The sequence below is a fragment of the Bison bison genome, unplaced genomic scaffold (genome assembly GCF_000754665.1).
Source record: "Bison bison bison isolate TAMUID 2011002044 unplaced genomic scaffold, Bison_UMD1.0 scf7180017864039, whole genome shotgun sequence".
NCBI lineage: Eukaryota > Metazoa > Chordata > Mammalia > Artiodactyla > Bovidae > Bison > Bison bison.
In genome coordinates this window covers 785,542-801,631 of record NW_011494611.1, presented here as the reverse complement: position 1 = coordinate 801,631, position 16,090 = coordinate 785,542, and the positions used below count along the sequence as shown (strand labels likewise).

General features: G+C 44.8%; 1 protein-coding gene across 1 annotated transcript in view; it reads left to right on the top strand.

Moving 5' to 3' along the window:
• The window catches only part of PAPPA (pregnancy-associated plasma protein A, pappalysin 1), a gene marked incomplete at its 5' end in the record, with an annotated part of 265,764 nt that overhangs the window by 87,274 nt on the left and 162,400 nt on the right, over positions 1-16,090 (top strand). The window lies entirely within an intron of this gene.

Here is a 16,090-nt window from a genome sequence, read left to right as displayed (position 1 = left end):
GGACTGCAAGCCCACCAGGCTCCTCCATCCATGGGATTTTCCAGGCAAGAGCACTGGAGTGGGATAATGATGGCAGGTGAGCATAACCAGTAACTGTCTTTGTTTTCCAATGTAGAAGAGAGGTTCATACCCATTTGATTCTTCGGCGCCCTCGCAGCTCTAGGTCTCCATGATTCTTTTTGGGTACTCGTTGCTTGGATGTGAGATAATGTTTGTTCTTAATATTCCTTTCTCAAGTCATCTCTCTATCACTTCTTCCTTAAATATCCTAAGGATTTATGTTTCATGACAGGCACCACCTTATTATGAAGCCATGAGTGCTTTTCCTCTCTGCCAAGCCATGGGTTACTGTCTTTGCATCTCTGACTTATTTCATCCTCTCCACAACCACAGCCTTAGTCTCCTTCTCATTTTACAGAAGGAAACTGTAGCTTAGAGATGTGAAGTCACTTGTCCAAGATCACATACTTAGGAAGTGGTGAGATCAGGATTGGAATTCATCCTGGCTCCAAAGCCAGTGCATTTAACCACTGTTTAATTAAAGATGTGATTCCAAGTTCTGCTTTAATTTAACAAATGAGGGAGCCTTAGCCTCACCTAGTGTGGATATGAAGTCTATGAAGAGTCTATGAAGTCACATCTGTTGAACCTCACCTCTTCTATGTACAAGTGACATAGATAGGGAACATTTTGAGAACTGAAAAGAACAATAGCTCAGGAGTCAGACACCTTGTGTCTAGCCCCAGCTGTTCCACTTACTCATGCTAGATAAATCAGTCAATCTCTTTGAGTTTTGATTTACTCTCTGTCTGATGAAAATGTTGAAGTCGATGGTAACTATGGGCCTTTTGTTGCACTTTCTTTGGTTCTAAGATGATATAAGACACAATCTCTGCTCTGTCTGTTTGAAAATATGTGCTAAGCCAGTTATTAATAGAAACCAAGTTCTGGAGGAAACTTTTAATCTCTTTAAGAGACAGAACCACTTTCAGACACTTTACCAGCACTTCCTTTTACAAGGCCGGCAATTAACGTGCACATTGCAAGCAAACCCTTGCCTGTTCATTGACTCAGAGATGAAGAACATCTGTTTAAGAACTGAGAGGGAGCCCTTGGTTTGTGTTTGAGGATGTACTTAAAAGACCGTCTTGCCTTGAGAATCCTCCATAACCCCATCTCTTCCATCTCCTCACTTGTCTAGAATGGTAACATTCTATAAATATGCATCCACTTAACATTTCTGTATAAAACAAGGAAGAGAAGAAATAATAGATGTCTTAAAACCTCAACTTAGACACAGCTCTTTTTTTTTTTTTTTTTAGCCTGGAGTTGTGAGCCTGTAAGAGCTAGCATGGGTTGATAAGTACAGGATGGTAGATTGCGCTAAAGAAGTAAAAACACTGGAACTTCTCTTCTCAGCTAAGCCACTAACTTGCTGTATGTTCTTAGACTAGTCACTTACTCTTTCTGGACCTCAGAGGCCTCCTTACATCCATGAGGAGGAGGTTGTACTAGATGAGGGATTCTCAGACTGAGTTGCACATGAGTTGCACATTACAAAACTTAAGGATTTGAAAATCATCTCCAGCTCATTTACATCCCCATCTCCTCCTTCCTCCTGGTCCTGCCCCAGATATTTATTTAGTAGGAAAATGAGGCATAACCCTTAGGCCTTTAACATCTTACTGGTTGATTCTAACTTGCAGCCAAGTTTAAGAACCTCTGCACCAAAGCAGGCTCTTGAAGTGTGGCCCAGACCAGCAGCATCAACAGGATCTGAGAATTTAGAAAGGGCAGGTTCTTAGGCCCCAGCCCAGACTGCTGACTAAGAAACTCTGCATACAGGACATCTCCAGATGATTCTGATGCTGTTTGAAGTTTACTAGTTATTATTCTCACTGATCTCTAAGCCCCAGGAAGCTCCCAGTTCTCTTTACTCACACGACTGACTGCTCATTCAATTTACAAGTATGTACTGAGAACATTCGAGGTGCCATAGTCTGTGCTGGGAGCCGTAGATTTCAGAGATGACTCAGTCCTCTTTCCTTAGACACTCACACTGTATTGCTGAAGACCTTAACCGCTTGGTAAAAATGCCAAGTCCTAGGCCGATTTGCTCCCAAATCACCACTCTTCAGGTCCAGACTGTGTACCATTTGCCGCTTCATCCTCAACAAACGTGTCTTTGGCCCCGACTATGTTGCAGGCACAAGGGCTAGACTGAGTCCTTCACTGACCTTTTCCTCTTTGTCTTTCTCGAGTCCCAAGGAATTTATTGGAGACCTGGGCTGGGCCGGGTTCCGTTTCCTGACTTGAAAGTTCTCTGAGACTCTGAAAAAATAAAATATCGTTCCAAGTCAACCTACTATTTCAACTCCTTTATCTCTTGGTAATTCGAGTTCTAAACTCCAACACAAATACCTCTTTGTGTGTGTGTGTGTGTGTGTGTGTGTGTGTGTGTTTCACTGCTTTCACATTTTTTCCATATCAAATAAATTGGCTCTTAGACAAGTTCTATATAAAGACTGTTTTGGAGAAAAAGAGGAGGGAGAGAAAAAATGCTTTCTTTTTCTTCCCTGACTCAACCCATTACATGATTCCCTTTGACCTTTGTCTTCATTTTTTTCTCTCAACAAAAATATTTATTCTTTCTGTTATCTATACTGCAGATAGTTTCCCAAGGTATGACATTGATGAAGGGAGAGGCTTCTGTGCTTACCCGATGGGCGCTGCTCGTAGACTGATTGCTCTTGGCCAGCGCGAGGCAGAACTGCAGACTGTCTCCCGTAAGTGGAAGCTCTCCATTAAGTGAGGTCTGAGACTGACAGAGGAAAAGGGGACCCGTGCTGACTCCGCTCCTAACTCACTATGTGACGTGAAGGCACGTTGCTTCACCTTTGTTTATTTTTTTCCTACCTGTAAAGTGAGGGGACAACATATAAAGCTTTTCTCTGTGGATAGGAGTTGTTCTTAGGTGATTCGTTCTCTTTGGTTGGTTGTTTTTTAATAGTAAAAGGGACTCGGCAGAGACTGTTTATCTCTGACTCAGTACCCAGCATGGACCTCACTGGTTCTGCATGTCCCAGTGAAAGGTGTAGTTTTTGGTAATGGTAACGATAATAATCTAATAACCACTTACTGAATGTTGACTCTGCTTTAAGTGCCTTTCACGTATTTATGAGGCAGGTAAAGCTCAGAGAAAAAGGCCAAAGCTCAGAAGAGTGAATTATCCAACCTAATACAGCTGGTAATGGGAGTAGTTGTGTTTGTTTAGTCGCTCAGTCGTGTCCGACTTTTTTGCTATAGCCCAGCAGGCTCCTCTGGCCATGGGATTTCCCAGGCAGGAATACTGGAGTGGGTTGCCATTTCCTCCTCCAGGGGATCTTCCCAATCAGGGATCAGAACTCATGTCTCCTGCATTAGCAGGCAGATTTGTTACCAATGAACCACCAGGGAAGCCTGGTAATGTCAGAGTCAGGTTTAAAACCCAGGTCTAATTCCAAATCTCACCTTCTCAACCACAATACTCCACCTGCTGTAATAACGCAGAGGCAGAATTTTAGAGCTCAGACCTACATCTAAGCTGGCTGAAGTTCAAGATACAGAAAGCAGAAGACAGGATTACAATTCACAGGCTACCAGCCCACAGACCGATCCTGAGACCTGCTCTTGGAGTCGAGCAATACGAAATACATGGCCAGGTCTTTTTGTGTCTGGCTGGGAAGGAGTGAGGATACTTCTGTTTCTAACTTGACTGCCAAGCCTTCTGCACTGGGCACCATGCTCCTTGGGTCTGTATTGAATCTCCAGTTGTCTCTAATAAATAAAGACTCTGGATAAAACTAAACCTTTTTGGCTTGGAGAAAGTGAGATATAAAGCAAACCAGGAACAGCAGATAGCAGCTCACGTTCATTATTCATCAGTTTATCTGTTCATCCATCCATTGTCAATTCAGTGGTTTCTAACCCAAACTTGGAAGAACTGAGCTGTAACTGAGGAATATAAACTCCTTGAGGACTGGATTTTTGCCTCTTTATCCACTGGTGTGGTCCACGTGCCTAGAACAATTCCAGGCACAAAGTTGGCATTCAGTAAGTATTTTTGAATAATTCTTGAATAAAGAATGGGAAGGGGTTTAGCAGTTGAAGAGAAATGGAGAAGTGGCAATTTACTAAGTAGCTACTATATGTCAAACACATATACTAAGGTCTTTGCTTAGGCAATCTTATTTGACTTAATCTGCACAACTCCACAAAGTAGGTGGTCCTATACCCCAAATTACAGATCAGAGCCTAAAACTCAAAGTCTACACAGCTATCAAACAGTGTAACCATTGCTGGGGTTTGCACGGAGTTCCATCAACTTCAATGCTAGTGCTATTAATTATTCATTCTCCAGTTGAACAAATTTGTCTGTTGCCTACTTTGGTTGTACCTCTCTGTTCTTAGAATCATTGATTTAGAGCTAGAAATATTCTCAAAAGTTGTTTCTCCCCACCAGCTTATTTGTCTGTCCAAATTAATTAATCTATCAATTCTTTCATATTCAGACCTATTAAGGTGCCAACACAATCTCTATTTCACCTCACATCCTTGGTATTCTCAATATAAGTCTTGGAGTAAATGAATAATAATAAGGGAAGTATGAACTTTCCTGGTAACTCAGCTGGTAAAGAATCCACCTGCAATGCAGGAGACCCTGGTTTGATTTTGGGTAGGGAAGATCCCCTGGAAAAGGAATAGGCTACCCACTCCAGTATTCATGGGCTTCCCTGGTGGCTTAGACGGTAAAGTATCTGCCTGCAACGCAGGAGACCTGGTTTCAATCCCTGGGTTGGGAAGATCCCCTGGAGGAGGGCATGGCAACCCACTCCAGTATTCTTGCCTGGAGAATCCCCATGGACAGAGGAGCCTGGTGGGCTACAGTCCATAGGATCACAAAGAGCTGGACACAACAGAACGACTAAGGACAGCATGGCACAGCAAAGGAAGGATATATTCCATGTGATCTCGGTGGAAATTGTTGTGAATATGAGTCCACATTTCACAAATCAAACCCTAAGTCTCTTTCTCTGGATTCCACATATTCAGAAACCCCATCGATAAGCTCAGAAACTTTATAGTTCACTCATTAGTTCATTTTCTGGGAGTATATTTGTTGATTCCCATCATGAACCCAGGCACCTTCAAGGCACTAGCAGTGCAGTAGTGAATAGAGCAGAGAGGACCCTTACTTTACTTGATCCCTGTGATGTAGTTGGAAGAGACAAACCAGGGAGCATTACAGAGTACCCCAGTTGGTTAGAATATAGTGATTTTTAGATAGGTTGTCAGGCAAGTCCTCTGTGATAAGGTGATATTTGAACAGAGATCAGAAGGGTCTCATCGTGACTTATAGTAAAGGCTGGGTGACCTGTCATCATTGAGACTCTACCCTGTTTGGAACAGAAACGTCTTGTAATGTGATCCTTGGTCTTTGATCACTGTCGGACGTATCTTATCTTTAGCTGTGTATGTTTATTCCTCTTACCTGGTTCAGATTCTTAAGTGCAAAATTTAACATGCTTATTTGTAACAGAGTCAGGGTTCCATGAATGCTTGTTGGGTAAGTGAGTGAAGAATGAGTCAGCAGTAGCACAAAGTGAGACCTCTCAGAGACGAGTTTCTTGCCTCCAGATCTTAGCCATAAGATTGACATGTGATGCCATATTAAACGTCAAGGATTGGGAAATGTTAGGCCAAACCAGGGCCACTTGAAACAGGTGGCTCTTTCATGCTGTTTCTGTGGCTCTCAGCTGAGTCACCACTTCATGGTTTTTCTTAGGGCCATTTCTTTTCCTGGCTCTTTCTGTACATCACTTAGTCATGTGTTCTTTGTTCTTATAATTGTTCCTTTTTTTTCTTTCATTCATCAACCAAATGGTGAAAATCAGTAATTCAATCGTGTTTGGTAATGACTCCTATATTCACAGATATTTACTAGGTGTCTTGCTCTGTGCTATCCTCTACACTTGAACTAGAGAGCCCTGATGCCTGCCTGGCCTTATGAGCACACAGTTTAAAAGGGGAAACAGGAAAAAAAATCAGGTGATTATGCTGCAGCATGAAAAGTGTGTGGGGTAAGGAGCATAAGAAAGTGATATAAAATGCAAGAAGGGTCTCTAACCCAGCTTGAGATGATTTAGGAAGGTTTCTTGGAAGAAGGTTTCTTGCGGGCTTCCCTGGTGGCTCAGAGGGTAAAGCGTCTCCCTGCAATGCAGGAGACCCGGGTTCGATCCCTGGGTCAGGAAGATCCCCTGGAGAAGGAAATGGCACCCCACTCCAGTACTCTTGCCTGGAAAATCCCATGGACAGAGAAGCCTGGTAGGCTACAGTCCATGGGATCACAAAGAGTTGGACATGACTGAGCGACTTCACTTCTCTTTCACTTGGAAGAAGTTGTATCTGTCTAAGTTGAGACCTAAAAGAGCTAAGAGTTGATTATTGAAGAAGTTTGCCGTAGGATGGATGGTTGGAAAACAGATGCTCATCAAAAGTTGATACATACATAAACAAATGAAGGACTGAGTGGATGAATGGACAGATGTAATGTGCTTCCTGGCCCAAGAGCACGCTCAATCTCAGATCTCATGTAGAGTTTGGAGGAGGGGATGTAGTCATCTGGCCTGTCTATCCACTTTGATCCTTAGATCTACTTTATTCCTTTTAACTGCTAAATAATATTCCACAGTAGGAATGTGCCACAGGTTATTTAACTGTACTCATGGTCATGACTACTCAACAAATGGAAGTGCTTTGTCTTTGCCCATTGGATAGGTAAAACATGACTTTTCATTGGTGTTGCTATGATTGAGCATCTTGTCAAATATTGACTGGCTTTGCATCTCCTCTTCTGTGACTTGTCTGTTGACATGTTTAAGTGCTGTCTGATTGTTAATCTTATCATATGTCGGTTTTCCTAGCTGCTAAATTGGGATTTTAATGTCAGCCCACCTGCATATCCATCAGTGTTCTCGGAATCCAGGGTAAAACGGGTAGTCAAGGATGAACTACCATTTAGGAAGGAGTTACTCTTAGAAATCATATATTCATTGGTATCTTTCTCAAATGCCCCTTGGATGGGAACCATGCCACCTTTAATAAAAATCAACCCAGGTTCTGACCTCAGTGGAGTCTAAATTTAGTCTCTCTTTTAACCACCATTACATATGCAGGTATCGTCTGTTACTGGTAGTACTAGCTTCATGACTCCTAGTAATTACCATGTAGAATATACTTCATATATGCTCAGTCATGTCCAACTCTTTGTGACCCATGGATTGTAGCCACCAAACTCCTCTGTCCATGGGATTTTCCAGGCAAGAATACTGGAGCGGGTTGCCATTTCCTTCTCCAGGGGCTCTTTCTGACCTAGGAATCGAACCCGGGTCTCCCACATTGCAGGCAGGCTTTTACCATCTGAACCACCAAGGAAACCCCTAGGAAATACTTCATATATGCTTAGTATTTTTTATAAGCCCACCAATGAGATATAGCTATCAGTATGGTTTATTTTTAGATGTGTAAGGTCAGACTCAAAACAATAAAGTCATTCAGTTATTCATTTAAGGCCTTCCAGTTAATAGATGCTAGAGTCAAGTTTTACATCTCCTTGCCTGACCCTAACAGACATGCCTGGCAAACTATAGAGCGTAATCATTGTTATGACAGAAAAAGGATAAGGTGATATCTTGATGAATGGAGAAAGTAGCTGTTAAAACTAGTTTTTCTTGTTTCCAAGAAGCGAGAGAATAAACACACACAAGATAACTTCTTTTCCATCTAATTTTTGAACATTTAAGCAGATGAGAAAAAGGAGGCTTGACAAAGTGTGGTCATGGTCAGACCAGCATGGTTTCCAAGAAGCTGTTGCTGAAATGCATGCCTTGCCTGCATTCTGATGTTCTGTCCACTGGGACAGAGGAGAGCATCAGGATTGGTAGCTATTTCTACAAACCCAGTACAAATGCCTCTGTTCCTAGCTCAGGCTAGCAGTGTACATAGTCAGCACAATCTTCCTCTATTTCTGGAAGCTGGGCATTACCCACCTACAACTCCCTCTCATCCCGTCTTAGGCCAAGTACCTCTCAGCATGAAATACGGGCTCTGGGAACATTAGGGTAAGCAAAAGCGTTTAGCAAAATCACCAGATCTCCAGGATCAGCAGCAGCCATAGAAGTGCTGTCTGTCTGTAAGTTCCCTCGTGATTTTGAAAGTGTGAAGAGCCCCCGTTTGGTGCTAACACCATTGAGATCACTCATCTATGGATCAGTCTGATGCATTACTTGACTTTTAAACCAGGTCGTCATTCTAGTGTCTCTACAACAGATAGTAAGACTCAATTGAAATTAAGTGTTGAACTCAAGCCTCCGTTGATAAGCATATTCATTCATTTAGTCAGCCTTTTAATATGAAGTGTCTTCTGCATGTTAATCTCCACGCTGGCACTATAATTCTGAATCTTATAATTGGATAGGAAGGCTGGTCTGAATAATAGCCCAAATAAAAATATAATTACAGACTGAAGATTATTATTATGAGAGGTTATAATAGAGCATAATTCCCTCTTAAACTAAGGGGGGGATATACAGAAGACAAGACTGGAGATGCAAGCAAAGGCAGGATGGTGAAGGGAGGTTATGTTATGGAGTTTGGATTTGTTCATTGGGAAGTGGAGGGCTAAACCCATCAGATCTGTATTTTTATAAAATTGCTTTTGGTACTTCATGAAGAAAGGGTTGAGAAAGGGTGAGAAAATCCATTTAGAGACTATTGCTAAAGTGCAAGCCAGAGATGATTATTCGCAGGAGAAGCGGATGAATTGGAGGAATGCTTACAATGTAGAACCAACAGGACTTGGCGATGTATTGGCCTCAAGGGTTCTGAGAAGGAGCTGTCCAATGACTCCCAGGTTTCTGGTTTGAGTATCTGGAATGAGGGAAATGTTATTTCCTGACATGGAGGAATAGATTTTAATTTAGTGTTTTATTACAGGGTGGGGTGGATCAAGCGCTCCCTTGGAAAACAATGAGTTGGTGAAGCTGGGTTGCACGGGGTGTCCTGATGTCACCTGCTTCTCTGTGCATTTGCTATTCTCCTTGTGGGTCAGCAGGACGGGCTGGACTTAGTGGTACAGCACCCAGTCCTGATTTTTTAAGAAAACAAATGACTGGGAAAGAGAAGGAAAATAACAGCCGTCAGAGTAATTACAGATGTGGGAAGAATGGAGGAATTTATCTCACACTGGGCATTGGCAAGAGGAGTGGACAAAATCCATTCAGTCTGTGCTCAGAGCCGATGAGAATCCTCAGGACAGAACTTAATGGGTTTATGTTGTGTCTGTTAAAGCAGGAACCTCAGACATGACTTAGGAGAGGCTGAATTCAGAATCAGGAGATCTGATTCCCAGGCCAGCACACAAGGGCCTTGCTGCGTAACCCTGGCCAGATTCTTTCAATGCTTTTGAGCCTTAGCTCCGATCCCTGGAAAAAAAAGGGGGGGGTGGGGTGCTGATTCCTATCCATACAGTCTCACAAGGGGTGCCCTGAAAAACTAATGAGCTAATGGACTTGCAAGAACATATGCAATCTGGGGGACTATAAAGACTGAAATGTTCATGATTCTTCCTATTGTTTGGTTTTCATTAGGGTTGTTCTTGGCCTGGCCGGAGAGTATTTGTGAAAGACAGACACACAGACACGCACAGACACACGAATGAAACTATTTCCCGGTCAGCTCCAGAGTTCAGTGCACAGACACGCACAGACACACGAATGAAACTGTTTCCTGGTCAGCTCCAGAGTTCAGTGCTGGATTTGGAGGCAGAAAAGACAGTTGCACTTTAATCTCTGTAGCTGAGCTAAAGAAGAAGAGAGAAAACCCATGAAGGGCTGGCCCTGGAATCAGGAGACCTGACTTGGCAGTGCTGATCTCCAGAGATCGTGCTATATTCCTGGCCTATGACTCCCCAGTTGCGGGCCCGAGTCCACCCCGCCCCCCACTTCTATGAAATGAAGGCCTAGGTAGATGACTCTCAAAGTCATTTCCAGCTCTGACATTCTGTTCAGACCCTCCTGGAGCTCTTACCTGCCCCGAATGTCTAATTCAGGAAGAGAGAAGGGAGCAGGCTGCATGTCCCACGGGAGCTCAGAGACTGGCCGTCCATGAAGAAACCCTTCCAGGTGCACTGGGCCCTAGGAACTCCTCCCTGACCTCCTCTCTCTCCCTCTTAAAGTTCTCCAAGCTCTCCATTTGGGACAGTTTCAAAATGCATTGGTGCATTTTTTTTTTTTCCTATTCCATGACATTTTGGCTTGACAGTGAGATACCAGAGATGGGAACTAGGTTGCATTTGCTGCATTATCTTCAGCTTCTCGTACAAGGACAGGCACGAAGCAGATGGCCAGTAAACGTAGGTCAGTAAAGATGTGAATGAATGGGTGAGTAAACGCTTTGGCAGATAATAAGTGGTCAGAAATCTGTGATGGTACAGATGATACCTGGGATACTGGATGTCTTCCTCTAAACATCTCAACCGGATTAGTCACCAGAGGAGCAAAAGGAGTAAAGAAAACCTTACAGCTCGGCCTCCTTCTCCTCTCTGGGCCTCAGTGTCCTTATTCCTCAAGTCAAGGGATGAAGCCAAATGATGTAAGGCAGCCTGCCATTCACTCTGCAGGCACTGATTTAGTGCTGTCCTTGCCCCATGCTGGGCAGTGGAGATTAAAGGAGGAACCATCCCAGTCTTCTGGGAGCTTCATCTCATTAATACTAGAAGGGGACACCTAAGTGGTAACAAAAGTGAGGAAAGTGTTACATTAAGAGAAGCAACAGGGCTAGGAGATCCTCACTCAGCTTAAAAGGTCAGCAAGACCCTCCGAGAAAAGGTGGCGTCTTGCCTGGAAAATTCCACGGACAGAGGAGCCTGGTGGGCTACGGTTCATGGGGTCACAGAGTCGGGCACGACTGAAGCGGCTTAGCACACACGCACACTAAGGCCAGGCCACTTAGATGGGGAAGTGGGGGTGGGGGCGGCGCTGTTTGTTCCTGCTGACTGTGGGGTAAATTTGGAGAAGGGGGAGAGTTTGAGCAAAGAAGCCAGAGAGGTTGAGAGGAGGAGGTCTGTAACGATGGTTCTGGAGTGGCAGGCTAAAGGGCCTGAACTTCATCCTGAGCGTGCTGAGGATCCACTTGGTGTCTTCAGATAAGAGAGGATCCAGATTAGATTTGGTTTTAAGACCGCTCCCTGGCTGTGTGCGGCTTCCTGGGTGGATGTAAGGTTAGAGACCCCGACCGTAAATGGTGACGGAGGTTAGGCGGTGTTGCCGACACTGAAGCGGAAGATGGCCCTGATCTAGGGCCATCAGGGCAGGAGCAGAGGGCCCTGGATGGGGCTAGGCAGTGCTGATGGATGGATGGACCCCATGGTGGTCAGAGGGAGGAGGCAAAGGACTGCGTCCTAGAAGTGCCTGTGGTACTGGGGTCACTGAGTCACATGATGGGAAGACAGAGGGATGTTTGGTTCGGGGTGAGAGGAGGAGGAGGAGAAATGGAAGTGTCTTCCCATTACCAGTCTATGAATCAGTGGCAGGCAGGCAGCTACCGTTGGCTTTGAACCATGACATTTCTATGTATAGATTCAGGAACAATAGAGGTGAGCTTGTGCATGTGCGTGTGTGTGTGTGCACGTATGCATGTATATGTGTGAGTGTGTGTATGTATCAAGGGTGGGCAGACAGGACCTGTGAGACCACCTGTTTTCATCATCCATCGATTCTCAAATGTTGTCCAATGTTCTCAAAGGTCCCCTGGGGGGGTCATGGGGTTAATCTTCTGTCGCACTAATACCTATAACGTTACAAGGCATGGGCTTTGTTTTCTACCCAGGATTAATCATTCACTCATGGGCTTTAATACGAGCCAGACACCACCTCGCTGTGCCTCATGCAGAGCGATGCCAGTCCCCACTTCCATCTTAGCGCCAGCGTTCACATTCCTGTTGTCAGAGTGGGAAGCAGAGTGTTTTTGCCCCAGCTTCAGTATCCTATAAACTGAATGATTTGAAATCTCCCATCCAAGGATGTTAGTCAAAAAACACCAGGAAAGCTGGACTCTGCCATTAATTTTCTGTATGACTTGGGGCAATGAGTTTCCTCCTCTCTGGCCTCAAGTATCCAGCCCACAGTGAGACAGTGAGCATGGGATAGCCGAAGCCTGATGTCTACATGTCTGTGTGTCCTTCTTGTGCAAAGCTACTTGTATCCAAGCTCTGTCCCCAAGTTTTCAGCAGAGAGAATTCTGGGGTTCTCACACCTCCTACTGTCTAGGAATTAGACTCAAAAACTCTTGGACTCAAGAGGAGCATTGAAGTACTGACCCTCTACAAATGAGAGCACTGGGCCCAGAGAGGGGAGGCCATGTCCTCAGAGTCACACAGCCCTTCGAGGGCAGTGTGGACTTGAACCTGGGGCTTCCTGATTCCCAGCGCATGTGCTCCTTTCCCCACAACGCAGAGGGCTGGGGTTTGGCCAGACCTGAGGATTCAATAGCTTTGAGCTCAGCTCTCTCTGATCACGAAGGCGCCTCCATCGGCTGCTCGGAGTGAAATCATAGCAGGCGGACGCTGGTAACGTCATGGCAGCTGGTGAGGGGGTGCTATAGGAAATGAGAGAACGCATTTGGCCCAGCTCCGGGTCCACGTGACCCTCCGAGAGCCCTCATTTCAAAACAAACTCAATCTTTTAAGTTCAAGTTCTCCCTCTCTTCAAAAACGTGACTTCCTGCTCCTAAGAAGCCCAGCTTACAAAAGGGGCTCGGCAGACTCCGTGGACATCAAATAGCTCTTACAAAATAGCGTTTTGATGAGTTAAGTGTAAATGAATCAGAAACATAAGGATTACATTTTCCCCAAGTGCACATGGGTTTCAAAATTCGAGGGGAAATGTCGTTTGCTAGCTGCACGCGGAGACTTTCACCGAATCCAAAGCATTCTTGGGGAGGGTGAGGGCTGCAGGGGGTGGTGATAGTGGTGTGGGGTGGGGAGAGAGAAGAAAAAGACACCCAGCCCCCCAAATGGTTTTAGATGTGGTGCCAAATTCGAAAATGCTGTGGGGCTCACCCTCTGCCAGTAATAAAATCGCTGGCCACCCAGCGAGGCCAAGGGGAGGAGAAAGGAGGCTGCCTTCTGCGCTGGCCCCGAGTCGTCCACAACTGTGTTCACTTAGCGCTGCTCCATCACCGGCTGTCACCGGTCCCCCCGCTCAGCTCCCGGCCCCGGCGTGGCCTCGCGTTCACACTGCGCCGAAGCCTTGTTTACCTCCCACCGTATCTGGTGTTTCGGCTCCCGGGGGTCTTGGCGACTGGTCAGCTTGTCACAAGCCCCTGCTCTGTAATCAAGAGCCCTGTCCATCACCAGCACGGGTGTTTGGGGAAGCTGTCACACAGCGCCTTTGGTTGCGTTCAGGAAAAACAAGAGTCCCTTGTAGTCCTTTTCCTCCCTCCTTGCTTTAATGCTATCCAGGTGTGGCGTTTCCCCCAGACTGGGAAATGTCTTCCCTTCAAATCTCCGCCGGACGCAAACAACCAGCTAGCTCTCAAGCCTGCTGTTACCTTATCCCCGGATTTGAAACTCGGAATCTTTTTCTAATTTCCACGTTGCCCCTCCATTCTTTGTCTTGTATTTTATTGCACTGCACCAAGAAAGTAGAAAATCATTTCAATTGGTGGTAAAAGATGATTAAAACAAAATAACAAAGGCCTTGGCTGCAAACTGTTAGTTTTATTAAATTTGCTACTGTGTTGTAAATTGGTACCAGGGCAAACCTTTGGACAGTTATTTCAAAAGCTGCTGGAATTCATCAGTTGAGTGTATACATCTGCTCCTTTCTGAGCCTTATGCAGAGTGAAGGCAGCGTCGTTAGCATGGAAAGAATGAGTTTGTGTGTTACCTGTGTGAGAGGGGTGGACCCGAGTCCCATTGGGAGGGATACACATGCCCAGTGGATTCTCAGATCCCTGCTTCCTCATTCTTTATTCATTTAATCCAGACCATGAGTTGGAACTCACAGCAGTCACCAAGAGTGGATGGACATTGTAAGACAAAAGTTCATTTTCCCAAAGATTCTTTTCTTGGCTTCAGAATCTCAGTATTCTGAGATGCACAGCTTTAATAAAAGGGCTGCTGCTGCTGCTACTGCTAAGTCGCTTCAGTCGTCCGACTCTGTGCGACCCCATAGACGGCAGCCCACCAGGCTTCACCAGGACTGCAGCCTACCAGTCTCCTCTGTCCATGGGATTTTCCAGGCAAGAGTACTGGAGTGGGTTGCCATTGCCCTCTCCTAATAAAAGGGCACTTGAATGGAAAGAGCCACGTCTACCAGGTCCTGGTCTGGTAGGAGGGTAGGCGGCAGTGGAGTTAACCCAGCCTGACTAAAGACCTGGGTGCTCGTTTGACGTCTCAACTCCTGTTAAATCATCTACATTCTGACTTATACAGCTGAAGACGGGGGACCTAGGAAATCCTTGCATTCAGTCCCCTGCTTTTACACTCGTGAGTTCCCATCGTTCAGTGACACATGCCGCAATATCTTCCTCAGAACCTTCCACCATTTACCGCACACTTTCAATTGACCATTGTCGTTGAACTTTAGCACTTCCTTTGACTTAGCTTGAAGGCCAGTCTTAATGCACTGTTCTTTCTCTCAAAACCTTTACCTGTGTCCTGTTCTGTGCAGTTCCTACTGAATACCACACTCATCATTTATGTCTTGACATTTTCCCTATGCACTATCTCAAACTGTTAATTCCTTCAACAGATATTGTTGGAAACCTCACCTGTGCCAAGCACTCTGCTAGGTACAGAGATGTAGCAATGAAAGGCTAATGTTTCCTTTTGTCCTAAGAACACTTTAATATACACCAGAGAAGACATCTGATTGCAACAAAGGTTGCTGAATTTTATAATCAATTATGGGGGGATATGGACTCAGATATTAAGAAGAGGTGGCAAGAATACACAGAAGAACTGTACAAAAAAGATCTTCACAACCAAGATAATCACGATGGTGTGATCACTCACCTAAGAGCCAGACATCCTGGAATGTGAAGTCAAGTGGGCCTTAGGAAGCATCACTATGAACAAAGCTAGTGGAGGTGATGGAATTCCAGTTGAGCTATTTCAAATCCTGAAAGATGGTGCTGTGGAAGTCCTGCACTCAATATGCCAGCAAATTTGGAAAACTCAGCAGTGGCCACAGGACTGGAAAAGGTCAGTTTTCATTCCAATCCCAAAGAAAGGCAATGGCAAAGAATGCTCAAACTACTGCACAATTGCACTCATCTCACACGCTAGTAAAGTAATGCTCAAAATTCTCTAAGCCAGGCTTCAGCAATAGTGAACCATGAATTTTCAGATGTTCAAGCTGGTTTTAGAAAAGGCAGAGGAACCAGAGATCAAATTGCCAACATCTGTTGGATTATAGAAAAAGCAAGAGAGTTCCAGAAAAACATCTATTTCTACTTTATTGACTATGCCAAAGCCTTTGACTGTGTGGATCACAATAAACTGTGGAAAATTCTGAAAGAGGTGGAAATACCAGACCACCTGACCTGCCCCTTGAGAAACCTATATGCTGGTCAGGAAGCAACAGTTAGAACTGGACATGGAACAACAGACTGGTTCCAAATAGGAAAAGGAGTACATCAAGGCTGTATATTGTCACCCTGCTTATTTAACTTGTATGCAGAGTACATCATGAGAAACACTGGGCTGGAAGAAGCACAAGCTGAAATCCAGATTGCCGGGAGAAATATCAATAACCTCAGATATGCAGGTGATACCACCGTTATCGCAAAAAGTGAAGAGAAACTAAAAAACCTCTTGATAAAAGTAAAAAAGTTGGCTTAAAGCTCAACATTCAGAAAATGAAGATCATGGCATCTGGTCCCATCACTTCATGGGAAATAGATGGGGAAACAGTGGAAACAGTGTCAGACTTTATTTTTCTGGGCTCCAAAATCACTGCAGATGGTGACTGCAGCCATGAAATTAAAA